Source organism: Lissotriton vulgaris, chromosome 8, assembly GCF_964263255.1.
Source record: "Lissotriton vulgaris chromosome 8, aLisVul1.2, whole genome shotgun sequence".
Classification (NCBI taxonomy): Eukaryota; Metazoa; Chordata; class Amphibia; order Caudata; family Salamandridae; genus Lissotriton; species Lissotriton vulgaris.
This window is the reverse complement of record NC_141696.1, coordinates 77,519,460-77,535,736: the sequence shown is the minus strand read 5'-3', so window position 1 is coordinate 77,535,736 and position 16,277 is coordinate 77,519,460.

The following is a 16,277-nucleotide window of genomic DNA, read 5'->3' as shown; positions in this document are numbered from 1 at the left end:
CATGTCTTAAGCAGTTTGCGAAATGAAAGCAGATTAGGCTGGGCCCGGATGTGTAATGGCAGTGCGTTCCACAATTTGGAGGCGTTATATGAAAAGAGACGACCTCTGGATCGAACCCTCTTGATCCTGGGTATAGACGTCAGATGCAGATGTGTGGAGCGAAGGGTTCTATTGGTTTTATGGGGAACAACGAGGTCGCGTGAGTTCGCGCCCCGCGAATAAGTGCAAAATTGCAGAAATACGATCTTAGCAAAACTGAAAGTAACTACTTACCAGGTTCAAAAGTTCAGGCTCATCATTAGTAGCCATTTCCTGTAGTGCTTCCTGAGGGGCCCCTCCAGAGTTCAGTTGCCAGTTGAAACTATTATGTGACCCTGCTCTGAACCTCAGAATAGTTACACATATGCCACAAAGGTCCTGAATTACAGCTAAAGGAGACAAGCAGGAGCCAGGCTGGAAGTTCAAATCCATTAATCAGCCCCTAATGCATTATTGTCAGTTGGGGCAGGGCAGGTGTTGTAACTAATTTTGCAACAATGAAAGCACTTAGCAAGTGCAAAAGATCACTAATCAGGAAGCACTAAGGAAGCAGGTGCCAGCTAAAAAAATATTCTGTGACACATTAATCAGCCCCAAATTAATTCAGGTCACTTGAGGCAGGGAAGGTGTGCTTGCGTTGCCACAATAATGTACACTGACTGGACAACCAGAGGGTGCTGTGATGAAACAGAGGGTGGCATGGGTGGGCCAGAGGGTGGCATGAGTAGTCAGAGAGTGGCAGTGGTGACAGAGAGTGGCAGTGATGAAGAAGAGTGTCCCAAACAGGCTGGACACGTAGAAACAACAAGTTCGCGAAACTTGCGACCCGACAGGTAAGTTCGCAATTTGCGACATTGTAAAAAACCCTCGCGAACTGGCAGAAACCCGCGCAAACACCAAAAAAAAAAATCCGCAAATTCGCGAGAATTCGCGGATTTTGCGGATTGCGAGTTCGCAAATCCGCAAAATTCGCGAACGCGAGATTCGCAAAATTCGCCCATGCTTACTTCCACCACTCTTAGAGCTCTACTCTCCCAATTGCCAATTGCCTCCTGAACTCAATTTCTTAGCCACTGGCCCTCACATCCAGTTCTCCATGGAGTCCTCTCCTACCCTCCTCACCCCTTTCCTAAACAGTTTACGCAAATCTCTGACCCAACAGACATTATCAAAGCTGTGAACTTAAGGGTATGCTTATATTATTAAACCTTGCTTACGTTGTATAAAAATTAGAAATGTCTCTCTCCTTAGGGTGTCAAATAATTATAATTTGCAACTGTTTATCACCACCTCACTGTCTATCAAGCGCGGAATGTTTTTATTCCTTATTAACGCTGTTTTTATGAACTATTGCCATGCCCTTTCTAAATGGTCCTTAACCGTTTCCCTACTGGTTTTTCCAAACTACCACACTGCGTTTCCACGACTATGACGCTCCACACTTTAATACGCGAGCGGTGCCTCTTTGCCGAGTTGCAACAGAGACGCGTCACCACAGCAACCAATCTCGCTCCTCCCCTCACTGTTTGCCCTATCCCCGCTGCCCGACACCAACACACCACTGCTGAGCACAGAGCAGTTAACAAGAAAAAACACGATAAGCTTCCACTCTGCGCATGCGCAATTCACGCAGCGTCAGCGTCATTACCCAGAGTTAGAGAGCCCATTTTGTAACAGACCCACCCGCAGACAGGAGCGGAGGGACATGATCGAAGTAGCACAAGGTGAGCGAGGGCGAGAGTATAGATAACCAGAATGGTAGCGAGTTTTTAACCGCGTGCAATACAGCTTTAAAGTCCATTCTTTCCCCTTTTTTATAAAACCACCGCCTAACGGACAACTAATATTTAGCGCTTTAGTATCACGGTAACCGAACGCGCATTAGCACTAACTCGAGTGGGAGGCAAATTTTAGTTAAAAAACATACAGATATGCATGTGAGAGTAACAAATGTTATAACAAAATGCGAATGTAACCACTGTTCATTTAAAGAAAGTTACAATGTATAATGTTTATTTTGTTTGTAGAAAATCCCTGACGAAGGTGAACCTTATCACCGAAATGCATTGGATTATGTCGCTACAAATGATGAATGAAATAACATTGTGATAATCAAGAACAATGTGAAATATAACTCTACTTTCAAAAAAAACATAACGGCTGATTTGAATTTTTTGAATTAAAACTTTAGCTGATTCAGCAACACACTGGTGCCATGGGAGATGCACCTATGGATTAATAGGTGTGCAACCAGTGAGCATTTATCAGAACACTCCAGGAGGGGAGTGATTCCCATGAGCACAGTATAAACCATTGCAAAAACCAAGGCGGTGCACGTTCCCTATATCCACAAAGCTTGTAGTCATTTCCCTGCCCTCAGCCCTGGCCCTGTCCCCGCCCAAATGCGGAAGTGTAATCTCATTTCCCGATCGGCCCGGTTCACAACTGCTTTCTCTTGCGACCGCCGACACGTGCTGATTCAATCAGGTCACAATCCCAACGAACTTTACTTCTCGCCCTTTGATTTTTTCATCCATGGGCACCAATGGGCACTTATATTTACCCTGCACTTACTCCCCAGTGCTGACGCAGCACGGCCGATTCCTATGGCCGGCGAACTTTGAACTCCCCAGCAAGTATATATCAAGCACGGCTGATCCCTACGGCTGGTTAGACCGCTGAAGTCTCCAGCCAGGTACGTGACTGTTAGCCTCTACCCTCCGTGGTACTGCTTTCTCATGCCACATCGAGTGGTTTTTCATGCTCATAACTAATTCACAATTTGCTCACTTAGCCATGCTCCCTCTCTCTCCCCAGCTCCTCCCAGCAGCCCAGACTTTATTTATACTGCGACTCCCCAAGCTGCCTCGAGTTATCCTCCATTCGTGGGTTACAAGGTTTCAATACATCCAGGATCCTTCCAGGTAACCCAGAACAATCTCCCCTTTCCACCTGCTCCTTGACTGAGCAACACAGGCCCCTTTCCTTAATATCTCCTCCCTTCCTCCACAGAACTCCCCTATTCAGACAACCAGTCCTGAAGATGATCCAAAATGCTCTGGATCGAAACGCCGTCGACCTAACAGCCTGACCAATAGGCGCACTTCTTCTACGTGGCTCTAGATTCAAATTAAATCAACTGTGCCCACTGTGATATCACAATGTCACATGCGCCGTTAAGCCACTCACTGTAAATAGTTTGCATTTTATGCACAGTGCGCCAACAACGCTGTCTTCTTTTCACTTGCGTCGCCACCTGCACTTTTTCACGTTTGTTGCACCGAATTCTATGTGGTTGTCATATGTTCTAATGCAGTGCTGTTCTTAACTGTATATGTCTGACCTTGAAACTAATGTTACCACATAAAGATGAATAATTATCTTTTGACTAAAAAATGAGTAATCTCCTTCTTGTCCACCCGAGTAATGCTATGTGCATGCTATCTAGAATTGTCTATTAACTTTTACCTTTCAGGACATTGTTTTCTAGTTGCATCTTCTTCCTCATTCAGCATGACTCTTTGCTCCTTCTTCTTCTCAAATCTCAGGAGGCAAGGTACAGGGTCTCCCCAAAATACTAAATTTAGGGGTGTTACAGGGATGTGCAGGTTGGGATTAAGGGGTCCCTTCCTTGGGGCGAGTACACCCCCTGTTGTAGAAAAAGGTACAGGCAGAAGACTTTTTCCGCAGTTGCCCGGCGTTAACCGCCTCTATACCCACTCAAGTTACCAAACAAAGAGGCAGGCGCTGGAGACTGGAAGGCAGGAAACAGAAGTTTTATTCCGACGGAGCAGAACACATCAAATCAGACAACAGGGTATCTTCTCGAGGTGCTCTAACCGCATCTCTGAGGCCTGGCCTCTTATACACATGTTTATGATCTTTATTACATGTCACACATTCTTGCAATGCTTTGAAGTATGAAAGGACATCCTCGGAATCCCCGCTTCAGGCCCGTTCCCACACATATTTACAGTTAGAGTCCCCACCCCGATCACAACAGGTGATGAGTATCGCACAGCTGGACATTCCGCCGATTCCCGGAATGTAGGAGGTCGATCGGATCTCATGGGGTGGGGGCTTTAATTAGTTCAAGGATCCTTTGATGGGGGAGTCTTCCTACTGTACAGGAGGAAGGGGGCAATAACGGTATCCGCAGGGCCAGGTGGCGGCCTGGGAACGAGTGAGACAAACGGGCACAAAGGGAAGGGGGGTGTTATCAAAGGATCCGGGACCATGAAAGGAATGGAGGGAGGTGTCGCGGTTGGAACAGGATGGGGTTCCGAGGCAGAGCTGTGTGGTAGAGGGGTTTATGACCCAAGGCATGTGAGAGCGGGGGCTGTCAGCGTGCGGGGGATGCTTTGCGAGGTCAGGAGAGAGAGAGACGCGCTGGCTATCAGCGAGGGGCAGGGAGGCCGTGGTGCCCAAAATGGTTGCCGCTTACGCGCACGAATGGGCTCAAAAAGGGCAAGATGGCACCGATAATGTTGACGTTTGTGGCCTAACTTTTAACAGTCCTCCCTTTTCAACATATCTAGCCAACTTGCCTACTCAATGTCAATCTTCATCAAATTCCTAACCTCGGCATCATATAATGCTCCCATGCGTTCGTTTCCAAAGTCCACAGTCTTAGGGCAAATACAATTTGTACATAATGAACATAGAGGTGGCAGGCATTGAATTCCTAAGCATAGACCACATATTGCTACTACAGGAATCAGGATAATGGTAAACAGTCTCCAGCCCCAGTTCTTAACAGTGCTCCAGAACCACCCACCAAGTGACCATTCTTCCTGCTCCTGGTGGACTTCTGACGAGAGTCTGTGGAGATGCTGGATGGCTTTATATACTGAGGGTGAATTGTCCGGTATGTATGTACAGCAGCTGGACCCAATAATGCGGCATGCTCCACCGCGGTCTGCAAGAACCACATCTAGCACAAGGCGGTTCTGGAGTGCCACCAAGCGGACCGCTTGAAGCTCGGCAGTGTTGTTAGCAAGGATACCAGCTGTGATGTTCATTGTTGTCTCAACTGCCTGAGTCAGATGTCGGATGGCACGGCTGTTTGCCATCGGGCCCCAGAGTGGAACAAGTCCCTTCATAGCATCGAGGAACTGTGCTCCTGTTGAGTGGGCTTGTTCAATGTCCTTGGCTCGTTTTTGTCTGTGATGATTCGCTGGAGCCACATACGTCGGAGGAAGGATGAAGGAGATGAAACAAGTGCACCCCCAGCCTTTGGGGAGCCAGGTGTAAGCCTTTGTGCCACAAACGAAATACATATTTGGAGAGGATACAAAGGAAGGTGGATCGGTGGAGTCCAAAGTTCTGGTGAAACGGCAGGCGCTGCGGCCTACCAGTTGTGTCCCAAGCCCTTCTATGCACATGTGGCCTGTGACGTTGATGACTGACAGGGCCACAGTCAGAGTGGCCGCCGTTCGATTCCGCAGGTAAGAGAAGTGGGTCTGGTTGGATTGTTGAACGCCTGCATTTCAATTCGTTCTTTAGCAGGGATGTCCATGTGGATTGAGTCGTTGGAGGTCTGCGGGCAGAAGTGTGTCTTTGTTTGGTTTCGCCAGACCCCATGATAGAAGTGTGTCATGGTTTTGCCGGAGGTGGCATTGTCTTCATAGCTTTCTTGCAGGAGGATCAGCCAAGCAAGGCAGGAGCCGTGAACTGAGAAGGGTGAAGGGATGAAAGGTATCGAGTGTCCAGTGGCGTGGGGTAGCAACCCACAGATCCAGCAGTTGGTGGCGTTGGTGGCAAGATTGTGCTGGTGCAGCAACTGTACAAAGGAGTTATTCCAAAACTCCTTTCGCCTCTCTCTGAGTTGAGGAGAGAGCGAAATCAGATAATGTTCCTTCATGGTGGTAGGCTGAGCAGTGCTCAGGAATGTTTCATGAGCAGGTGCATTTTCTTCCACAATCCAGAGTGTGGTCATGAGGAGAAAGCAGAAAAGGATTGTGATGAAAAGTGCAATTGTCTTTGAGCTGTGGAGTCTGTCTGTTTTTGGGTTTCTGCAGTGGGTATTCCCTGTTGCTTCCATCATCTTCTTATTTGGCGCTTCCATCATCTTCAAGGTGCTCGGTAGCGGGCAGAACCACAGACTTCGTTTAGCTTCTCTCCAGGTGACCCTTGGTGGTGTTTAGGTCACCGTTCTGAGATTTAACTTAGTCCGTGGTCTACTTAGCCGAAGCTCCCTCCTTTCGACGCAGGAAATACCCTTCTCTGGATGGCACAGTGGGATCAGAGAATTTTGAAAGTTCAAGTGCTTCGGTATCAGGATAGCAGGTTAGTGACGGTCGGTCCTTGTTCAGGAGCTCTTCTTGGTTGTCGATGCTTTCTGTTGTGGCCAAAGTCGAGGAGATCCTCTTGCAGTGGTGTGCGTGCAGCCAGTGCCGTTTCCCCTCCACACGAAGAGCCGTCCGGGTGGTGAGCAATACTTGCCAGGGGCCCGTCCACCGGGGGTCCAGACTCTTCGCCCGCTGAAAATTCCGGATCAAAACATATTCCCCCGGTTGGATGTCGTGACCCGGACCCCTGGAAGCATCGGGGATGGCCTGCTGCACCTGCTGATGAATAACAGACAGAGTTTCAGTCAATTTATACAGATAATCAGACATTAGACTGTCTGGGACGTCATGAATGGAAGTCGGTTTTGGTGCAGACCAGACGCTCATGGGTCGGCCGAAAACAACCTCGTAAGGTGTCAAGTGGTGCTTGGTGGGGGTGGAACGCATCGATAGCAATGCCAGGGGGAGAGCGTCTGGCCATTTCAGTCCTGTGGTAGCTACTATCTTGGCTAGTTTAAGCTTTAGTGTGGCATTGTGTCGTTCGACAAGTCCAGCAGACTGGGGGTGGAAAACTGCGTGGAACTTCTGCTTGATGCCCAGCCCCTTTATGATGAGCTGGATGACTTCGGCTATGAAGTGGGGGCCATTGTCGCTCCATAAAATTCGACAAGGCCGTAGCGAGGGAAGAATTCCTTTAATAGTACTTTTGCAGTGGCCATGGCGGTGTTGTCACGGGTTGGGTATGCCTCCACCCACTTGCTAAATGCACACACCACAACAAGTACGTATTTCAGGCCTTGGCATCTGTCTAGCTGAATATAGTCCATCTGCAGGACCTCAAACGGGTGATTTGGGACCCCAAACCCTCCCCGGGGTACTACAGTTCCCTTCCCGTTGCAGACATATCAAGCATTGTTGGACCAGACGTTTGGCGGAGTCTGTGATTTTATCATTGTGCCAAACTATGGAGACAAGTTCAATCATGGGGGCTGATCCTATGTGGGCGGGGGAGTGTGCCATAGTCAGTATGGGAATCAGGTAGGAGTCAGGTACCAACCATTTGTTTGTGTCCTTTGTCCGCCAGCAGCCTTCGTCGTCTTTTAATCCCACCCGTGTTCATTCAGTCAGTTCGTGTTGTGTGCTAGCCATTTGAATGTCTCTAATAGTGTCCCTAGCGTCAGTCCATTTTTCTGCTTGGGACCTGGTCACGTACATACGTGTTGTCGTCCTATTTTCAGCTGTCGTTCGAGCAGTGATGTCGGCTAGTGCATTTCCCTGTCCAATAATGTCTGTCACCTTCTTGTGTGCCTGGCATTTGATGACCGCAAGCCTTTTGGGGAGAAGGACAGCTTCGATCAAGGCGGAGACTAGATCTCCATGCAGGATGGGTGTGCCGTGTGAGGTCAAGAATCCCCTTTCCCTCCAAAGGAGCCCAAAATGGTGAACCACCCCGAAGGCATACTAGCTGTCGGTGTAAATGTTCGCTGTGGTTCCTGCTGCTAGGATGCAGGCTCGTGTGAGGGCAATCAGTTCCGCAGCCTGGGCAGATCGTTGCGTGATGCGGGCTGTCTCGACTACAGTTCGAGCCGTGGTGACTGCATAGGCAGCTGAAGTGGTGCCATCGGGGAGTTTGATGCAAGAACCGTCCACCCACAGCTCTCCGTCAGGGTCAGAAAAAGCTGTGTCTCTGAGGTCAACCCTACTTCTAGTCTGTTCGTCCGTAAGAGTCACACAGTCATGTACGGGGGGCACATTGGGATCGTTCTCTGGTAAGGGTAACAGAGTTGCCGGGTTCAGTGTGGTGCATCTTTTCAGGGTGATATGGGGCGCAAGCAAAGTCAGTTCGTATCCAGTCAGTCGTGCACTCGTCAGGTGTTGCGTCTTGGTTTGGTTCAGGAGGGTGTCAACTGCATGGGGTACCAGTACTGTGAGGGGATTCAAGAGTACGATCACCTCACTCTGTCGGATAGAGATGGCAGCGGCAGCTACAGCTCGAAGGCAGGCAGGCAAGGCTCTGGCTACAGGGTCAAGAGTGGCAGAGAAGTAAGCGCACGGTCGTTGCTTTGGGCCAATGGACTGGGTCAGGACAGATAAAGCGCACCCCTCCCTTTCGTGAGTGTAAAGGGAGAAGGGCTTTGTGTACTCAGGGGTACCTAGGACAGGGGCCGAACAGAGGGCATCTCGTAGTTCCGTGAAGGAGGTTTGGCACTCAGGGGTCCAAGGGAGTGGGAAGGGGACATCTTTAGCTAGCAGAGAAAGCAGCGGTTTCACAATGAGGCTAAAGTTTGGTAACCACTGTCGGCAGAAGGAGGTGAGGCCTAGTAGGGAGCAAACCTGTTTCTGAGTCTTAGGGACAGGGATTTCGAGAATGGTTTGGATCCGGTCGGGAGTGAGTTTCCTTCCGTCTTTGGACAAAAGGTGGCCTAAGTAAGTGACCTGGGGTTGGCAGAATTGCAACTTCTTCTTGGAGACCTTGTGGCCATTTTCCGCAAGGAAGTGTAGGAGTTGAATGGTGGCTGTGACTGCTAGCGGAGTGGTGTCGGCCGCCAAAAGGATATCATCGACGTATTGCACCAACACCACTCCATCGGGTAACTGGACTTGATCCAGTTGTCTCTTGAGGGCCTGACTGTAGATGCTAGGGCTTTCTGTGTAGCCCTGGGGTGCTCGGCAGAACCTATATGAGCGGGCTTTTAGGGTGAAGCCGAAGAGATATCGGCTGTCTGGGTGGATGGGGATGGAAAAGAAGGCGTTTTTGAGGTCAATGACAGTGAAGGTGGTGGCAGTAGAAGGAATCAAAGTCAGGATGGTGGTGATATCTGAGACCACGGGGTACTGGGGTACAACCACTTTGTTGATCTCTCGAAGGTCAATGATAAAGCGGTATGCTTTCTCATCTCCCTCTCCTTGTTTCTTGATGATGGGCAAGATAGGGCTGTTGCAAACGTTGCTAACCACTTCCTCTACCACTCCTGCATCTATCAGTGACTGAATAATCTTTACCAATGCCTTCTCGCCCTCGGGCGATATCCGATATTGTGGAAGTTTTGGGAGTGTTGCGTCTGGTCGAACAGTAATGTGTACTGGGTCAATCATCATGCGCCCTACGTCCGAATCTGTCTTGGCACACAGATACGGAGGCAGAGTGTCAAGCAGGGATGTGTCAGCGTCAGTGATGGAAAACATGCATCGGGAAGGGCAATGTCTAAGCAGAACGGGGTTGTCGTTATGGAAAACTCGAACTCCGTCTTGAGAACATCTAATTGTCGCTCGGAAGTGTTTCAATAAGTCAAGTCCCATAATGGCGTCAGGGCTATTGGAGGAAAGTAAAAACGTGGTGTCAGTGGTGTTGTTTTCTAAGTTGAAGAGGATCGGAGCAGACAAAGGGTTAGTGGAGGGCGTTCCATCGAAACCTGTCGATGTTATAAGTGAGCCAGACAAGGGTGCCCTTGGAATCAGTCGTTTAGATAACGCACTACGTGTTGCGCCAGTGTTTACCAGAAATGGAGACTTTGTACCCAAGACCTTAGCAGTGACATAAGGGCCTTGCTGGTCAACATAGAGCTCGACTGGATCCCTCCCTTGCCCTTGGCTGTCCCATGCAAAGTCGTGGGCGTCATCGTAGTCAGATTGCTGGCATTGGTTCTGTCTGGGTCGATCAAATGTATTTGGTCTGCCTGATCTGTCGTTAGTCGTGTCATTTGAGGGCCCTCGCTGCTGTTCTCTATTTCTCGGTCCACTTGCTATGTCCTTGGGGTCTTTGTTTCTGATTATTTCCAAAAGAACCGGGCATTGGGATTTCCAATGGCCAGTCCCTTTACAGAAAGCACACTGGTCCTCTCTAATGTCTGTACGTCCAATGCGGGGAGCAAAGTGCGGTCCTTGGGAGGTGCAGTCTTCGGGACATTCGTCTGATAGTTTCCCCTGTATTGGTCTCGTCCTATAGTCACCCCTTGCAGTTGTGCAATCATCACCCTCTCTTTCAAGTCTTTCTTCTTTTTCTCTGTTGCTCTATCGTTTTCATTTTTCTGATGTTCATAATATTGGGCCATCTGGAGGATAGCCGCAGGATTGGAGGCTGCCCAACTACTCTCGCTGGCCTGTAGTTTCTGGGAGACCTCTGGTGTCAAACCCTTAACGTAATTCTGGACAAACAGATGGTGTCCGGTTGCAGTGGTCATGTCCTGGCCGCTGTAGTCGGAGAACACCGTTTCAAACCGGGAGAAGTAATCCGATACATCCTCCTGGGGTTTCTGGCGACAGGCCGTTACTATCGACCAGTCCACTTTCTTTTCTTGAATCAGGGTTTTTAATTTCTGTACGATTTTGTCTGGGAGGTCTAAAATGGATTTCAAAGGCTTTTGTCCAGGTTCTCGTTGTTTATCAATGCCATCGAGTTGTGACCAGGTATGTCCAAACAGCTCAAGGTGGTCGACTTTCCGGATTTGCTTCCACACATCAGCTGGTAGACATAACCCGAAGAACAAGTCGATGTCAGCCAGGGTCATAATCGTTGAACCTAGGGCTGTACCTAATTCAGTATAGAAGGCAGTGGGGTTTTTACGTAGGTCAGGCAGAGATTTCCGGAATGTCAGAATCTCTTGCCGGTCCCACGGCTGGTAGACCCAGTTGTACACTACCCTTCCTTTTGCATCTTTGTGGTTTGCATCATCGTTAGTCCCTTCACCTCGTGGAGGAACCCAGTAAGGGGCAGCTTCACGTATCGGCATCATGGCGTTAGATCGCTCAGTTTGTGGTTCGGTTGCTACGGATGTCGTGGGTTTAGCTCCCGATCCTTGTTCAGTGAGGTGGCGGAAAACCTCAAGCATTCCCATAAGGAGGTCCGTCACATCACACTCGCCCTCATCCCCGATATCGACCTTCCGGTATAGAGTCGTTAGGCTCTCGGGACCTTTGTCTCGATATCGGTCCTCGTATGCGTTCAAGGCATGATAACACAGTCGAACGGTAAAATGTCGTCTGTGACTTCCTGTATACGAGTTAAACATATCCGTGATATACTCTTCATCTTCCTTTCTTTCTACCAATGTCCTTGCTATCTTGTCAATCCCTGCTCGCTCATCTTTGCTTAATCTGTTTGTTCTTGCAGAACCAGCCCTTCGGGTCTCAGGGTCGCCTAACGTTGTTGTTTGTGTAGTATCTAATACAAGGAGTTCGGCCGGCACAGAGGCCATGGGGGCCGAAGCTGTGGCGCTACTCTCGTTTGTGCCTGGGAATGGTGGGTGCTGTGCTAAGGGTTGGGAAGGGGCATATGGAGGGGGCATGTAGATGATCGGAGGACCTAACAACAGATCATCGTTGGCTCGCTGTTTCGAGGGTAATTCAGGGTAGAGCGTGGAGGGCGTTCTAACCGGACACTGGTTTGATGTTTCTATCTCTGGTTTCTGATTGGCTTCATCTCTTTCCTTGATCTCTTCTTCTAGTTTCTTAGCAGCTAGGTGGGCTGCTTTTCGCAGCTCTTTTCCCAACCTACTCTCATTTCTCTTCTTACGCTGTTCGGTTTCTTTGCGCCACATGCCGAAACTATCAAGCATAGTGGGCGTTGTCTTGTTTTTACCAAGGGCTGTTTCTAGCGCGCTCATTTTATCATCATCGAAGGATCCTATCAGTGGCCACTGACTTTCTCGATCCTTTTTCGTATATTTATGCCACAGCTTGCTATAAGCTATAGCGATCAATCCATGCTTCATGAACATGTCCTTATTAGGGGTGCCTTCCAGTGGAGCCGGATGGTTCATCTCTAATAAGCTGTCCGGGCTAAACAGGCTACCAATCAGTGGGGAGAAGACAGGCATGACGGATTACAATGGGGATAAAAGTCAGCACTACCTATCTTATCACTGTGTGCAAAGACTAGACAGAATATTTCTATTCTACGTTGTTTGCAGGCAGTGAATACCTCATGAACCAATATCGAACAGTCAATGTTCGGTCAATCAAACAATTAGTGGGGAGAATAAGTAGGCCCGCAAAGGTCTGCGTTACCTACCCTTTCACTATCTGCAAAGAGGGAACCTGTTCTTTCCTGTTTGCAGACAGAGAATCTCCAGAAAACAATCTGCGAACAGTAGTTCGGGTTCAAACAATTAATCAGTGGGGGAGAAGGAAATCTCCAGAGAACAATCCACGAACCGTAGTTCGGGTTCAAACAATCAATCAGTGGGGGAGAAAGATAGGCACGACGGGTTACAAATGGGGAAAAAAGTCTGCGTTACCTATCCTTCACTGTTTGCAAAGAGAGAGCCTGTTGTTTCTCCGTTTGCAGACAGCGAATCTCCAAACAAATCAACAAAGAGTAATACTAGTATTTTCCAAACAATCAAACAATCATTTCGCAATTTGCCGTGTTTACACGACCTTACCCGGACCGCATGGACAGTTTCTTGTCTTCCGAATCCAGCGCCCGATCGTCCTCTATTCTTCGTAGTCCTCGCGGCACTCCTGATGGTTCCCAGTCAGGACCGTAGATCACTCGAGAGAGGTCTGTTCGGAACCAGTGAAGTTCGGATGATCGGCTGTCAGACGAGGGTCTATCGGACAGGTGCACTCCCGATCGTTGCAGTCGTTCACTCTGTCGTCAGGACCTCTCCCACTGGATCCACGAGTCGCTGATGGGCCCCACGTTTGGGGCGCCAATTGTAGAAAAAGGTACAGGCAGAAGACCTTTTCCGCAGTTGCCCGGCGTTAACCGCCTCCATACCCACTCAAGTTACCAAACAAAGAGGCAGGCGCTGGAGACTGGAAGGCAGGAAACAGAAGTTTTATTCCGACGGAGCAGAACACATCAAATCAGACAACAGGGTATCTTCTCGAGGTGCTCTAACCGCATCTCTGAGGCCTGGCCTCTTATACACATGTTTATGATCTTTATTACATGTCACACATTCTTGCAATGCTTTGAAGTATGAAAGGACATCCTCGGAATCCCCGCTTCAGGCCCGTTCCCACACATATTTACAGTTAGAGTCCCCACCCCGATCACAACAGGTGATGAGTATCGCACAGCTGGACATTCCGCCGATTCCCGGAATGTAGGAGGTCGATCGGATCTCATGGGGTGGGGGCTTTAATTAGTTCAAGGATCCTTTGATGGGGGAGTCTTCCTACTGTACAGGAGGAAGGGGGCAATAACGGTATCCGCAGGGCCAGGTGGCGGCCTGGGAACGAGTGAGACAAACGGGCACAAAGGGAAGGGGGGTGTTATCAAAGGATCCGGGACCATGAAAGGAATGGAGGGAGGTGTCGCGCTGGGAACAGGATGGGGTTCCGAGGCAGAGCTGCGTGGTAGAGGGGTTTATGACCCAAGCCATGTGAGAGCGGGGGCTGTCAGCGTGCGGGGGATGCTTTGCGAGGTCAGGAGAGAGAGAGACGCGCTGGCTATCAGCGAGGGGCAGGGAGGCCGTGGTGCTCAAAATGGTTGCCGCTTACGCGCACGAATGGGCTCAAAAAGGGCAAGATGGCGCCGATAATGTTGACGTTTGTGGCCTAACTTTTAACACTGTCATAACTTCAATCGCGTTAGATCTAGCACCACAATTTTTTTTCCCGATTGCCCAACTGTTGTTGATAGATATTCTGTCATGTCGCCTTTGTAATTAATAGGCCGACTATGTCGCTGCAAGAAAAATATATAACTATTCTTCAGCAGTCGAGTAATTTCATACTAAGTATCGGGCTATTTTCGAATTCTATAATCGTATCTCTTGGATATGTCTCCGTCGTGATTTTCTAGATTTAAATGCAGCTGTGATACGCTTCAGGTGATACATCTTTCCCAACGGACCGGAGACGCCAGCAGTCATTGAACGCAGTGCCCGTCGCGTACAGGTAAAATTAAGTAGGAAAGCCTTTTTAGAAATCTTTCGCATCTCCGTATGTTGAATCAGACCCTAATATTTGTATTTTGTTTTTTTTTAGTTATCTTTTACAACCGAAATAAAGGAAACACTGACATATGTGTTACCGTTCTCGGAAGCACGACAGATAGTTCATGAAGAGGTGGCCTCTATGTGTCGGCTCGATATTTTATTTAGGTAAGGAACATTGTTTTCCGCGTATGTGTTGATACGTTACACGTTATATAGTTTTTCATGTAATATTAGGACGTGTAGAATTGCAATGCATGGATGTGTTTTATCATTCAGAACTGTTTCCGGAAAGGGAGAAATATTGATCATAGCGCTCCAGTTTTACTTTTAAGCCCTGGAACGTCACCAAACGAAGAGATTTTACATATCTTCATGACTCTATGAGTCTGTAAGTGTTCGATTTTTTAAGGCGATATGCCTACTCTAATTTAAGAACAAAAAATCTAATTAATTACCAGATCGAATATCTGATAGTCTTTATTATTTTCTTCTCTTATAATTTGCGAATCCATCTGCATTTCTATCTGCAGTTTTTTCGGAATCACATTCGATGCAGTTTTTGAATAATGGACTAATCCTTGACTAAAGCTCCAAATTGCTACTGTATCCTTTAAGGTAAGCGTAACGGTTGGACAGATATGTCTACTATGGGTCTAGTTTGAAAGATTATTTAATAAGGGCAACAAATAGCATGGCTCTATATCTTATCTAGGTTAGTTAAATGTGGAACTTCAAGATCATCTTTTAAAAGGAGCAAAGACTTTCTTTTCCTTTTTCTGTGATTTTGTCTACAGGCGTATTTGAACCGCATACGAAGCGATCCTCGATAAGCGAATCAGACCACCATAGCCCTATATCAAAAGAGTTTTATGTACCATTCCTAGATAAACATAATTACGGAATATATATACCGAAAAACGCATTTATTAGCCGTTCCTATTTGCATCTTTATACAAATATATGATCATTACATAAACCTGATACGTTTTGATATGCCTTGCTATGCCTGTCTATGAAGTTGGTTTGGTCAGCGATAATCGTCTATTTCACATATATTCTTTTTTCCCCTGCCCCCCACCTTTAAATTTTTTTTTATTTACCCATAGTTACCAAACTTCATGCTACACTTACACCACTGTTTGAAGCATCGCCAATTACAGAAAGACTTAAAGCAACCAGCTATTAGTAAGTGTTGGTTTGTTTATACTTTCTACACTATCCTGTAGAACTGAGTCAAGAAACTATTAAGACTTTGATGTACCTTCTTTGTTCATCATGATATGGTAATATTTTCTCCATTTCCTAAGCACTCAATATACATGAGTTTTATTAAATTACAACTGCTCATTTAGTATTTAGGTCTGTAACTTGTTTAGCAATTGATATATTGCTAAAACATGTAGGGAGGGTTTTGTTGCATGAGGAATCCTTTTTGTACTATTTTAAATATAACGATTGACTAGCTGTTATTATATCAGATACATGTATCGCCATTGTTGGAAAACATGTATATAAATGCATTCTCTAAGTTCCACATTTGTGTCTTGCAGATATAGATTGTGGCTCCTGAAGAAGGCGTTTTTCAGCACGCCGAAACGCGCGTCGAAAGTATTAATTAGCCACGTTTTCATCAACTTTTTAATGATTGTGTTGAATATTAATGCTTATGTTTGTTATGTAATAATTTTATGTAATATTGCTATATGTTTACATGTTACTATCTTTTCATTTAATATTAACGTGTTGTTAGATCTGTTTTTACACTTGAATAACTATTAAAAATGACATACGTACTTTTTTAACTACTTGTTAGAATTCCTTTTTTGCAACTACCCCCATTAGGATGTTATGATTCTATGTACACATTTACACCCCCTATTATGCCACCCTCCAGTGAGAGGTGGGCATGAGTCTCTCTCTGATTGGCCATGTCCCCTCATCTTCAAGATAGAGGGGACTGGATTATGTGCTTCATCTCTCCTCCCTCACTTGAGGGGTTGGCAAAGGTGGGCACACCTCTCTTCCTAACTTGGTTTTCCTGGTTATTCTCCCTCCCAAA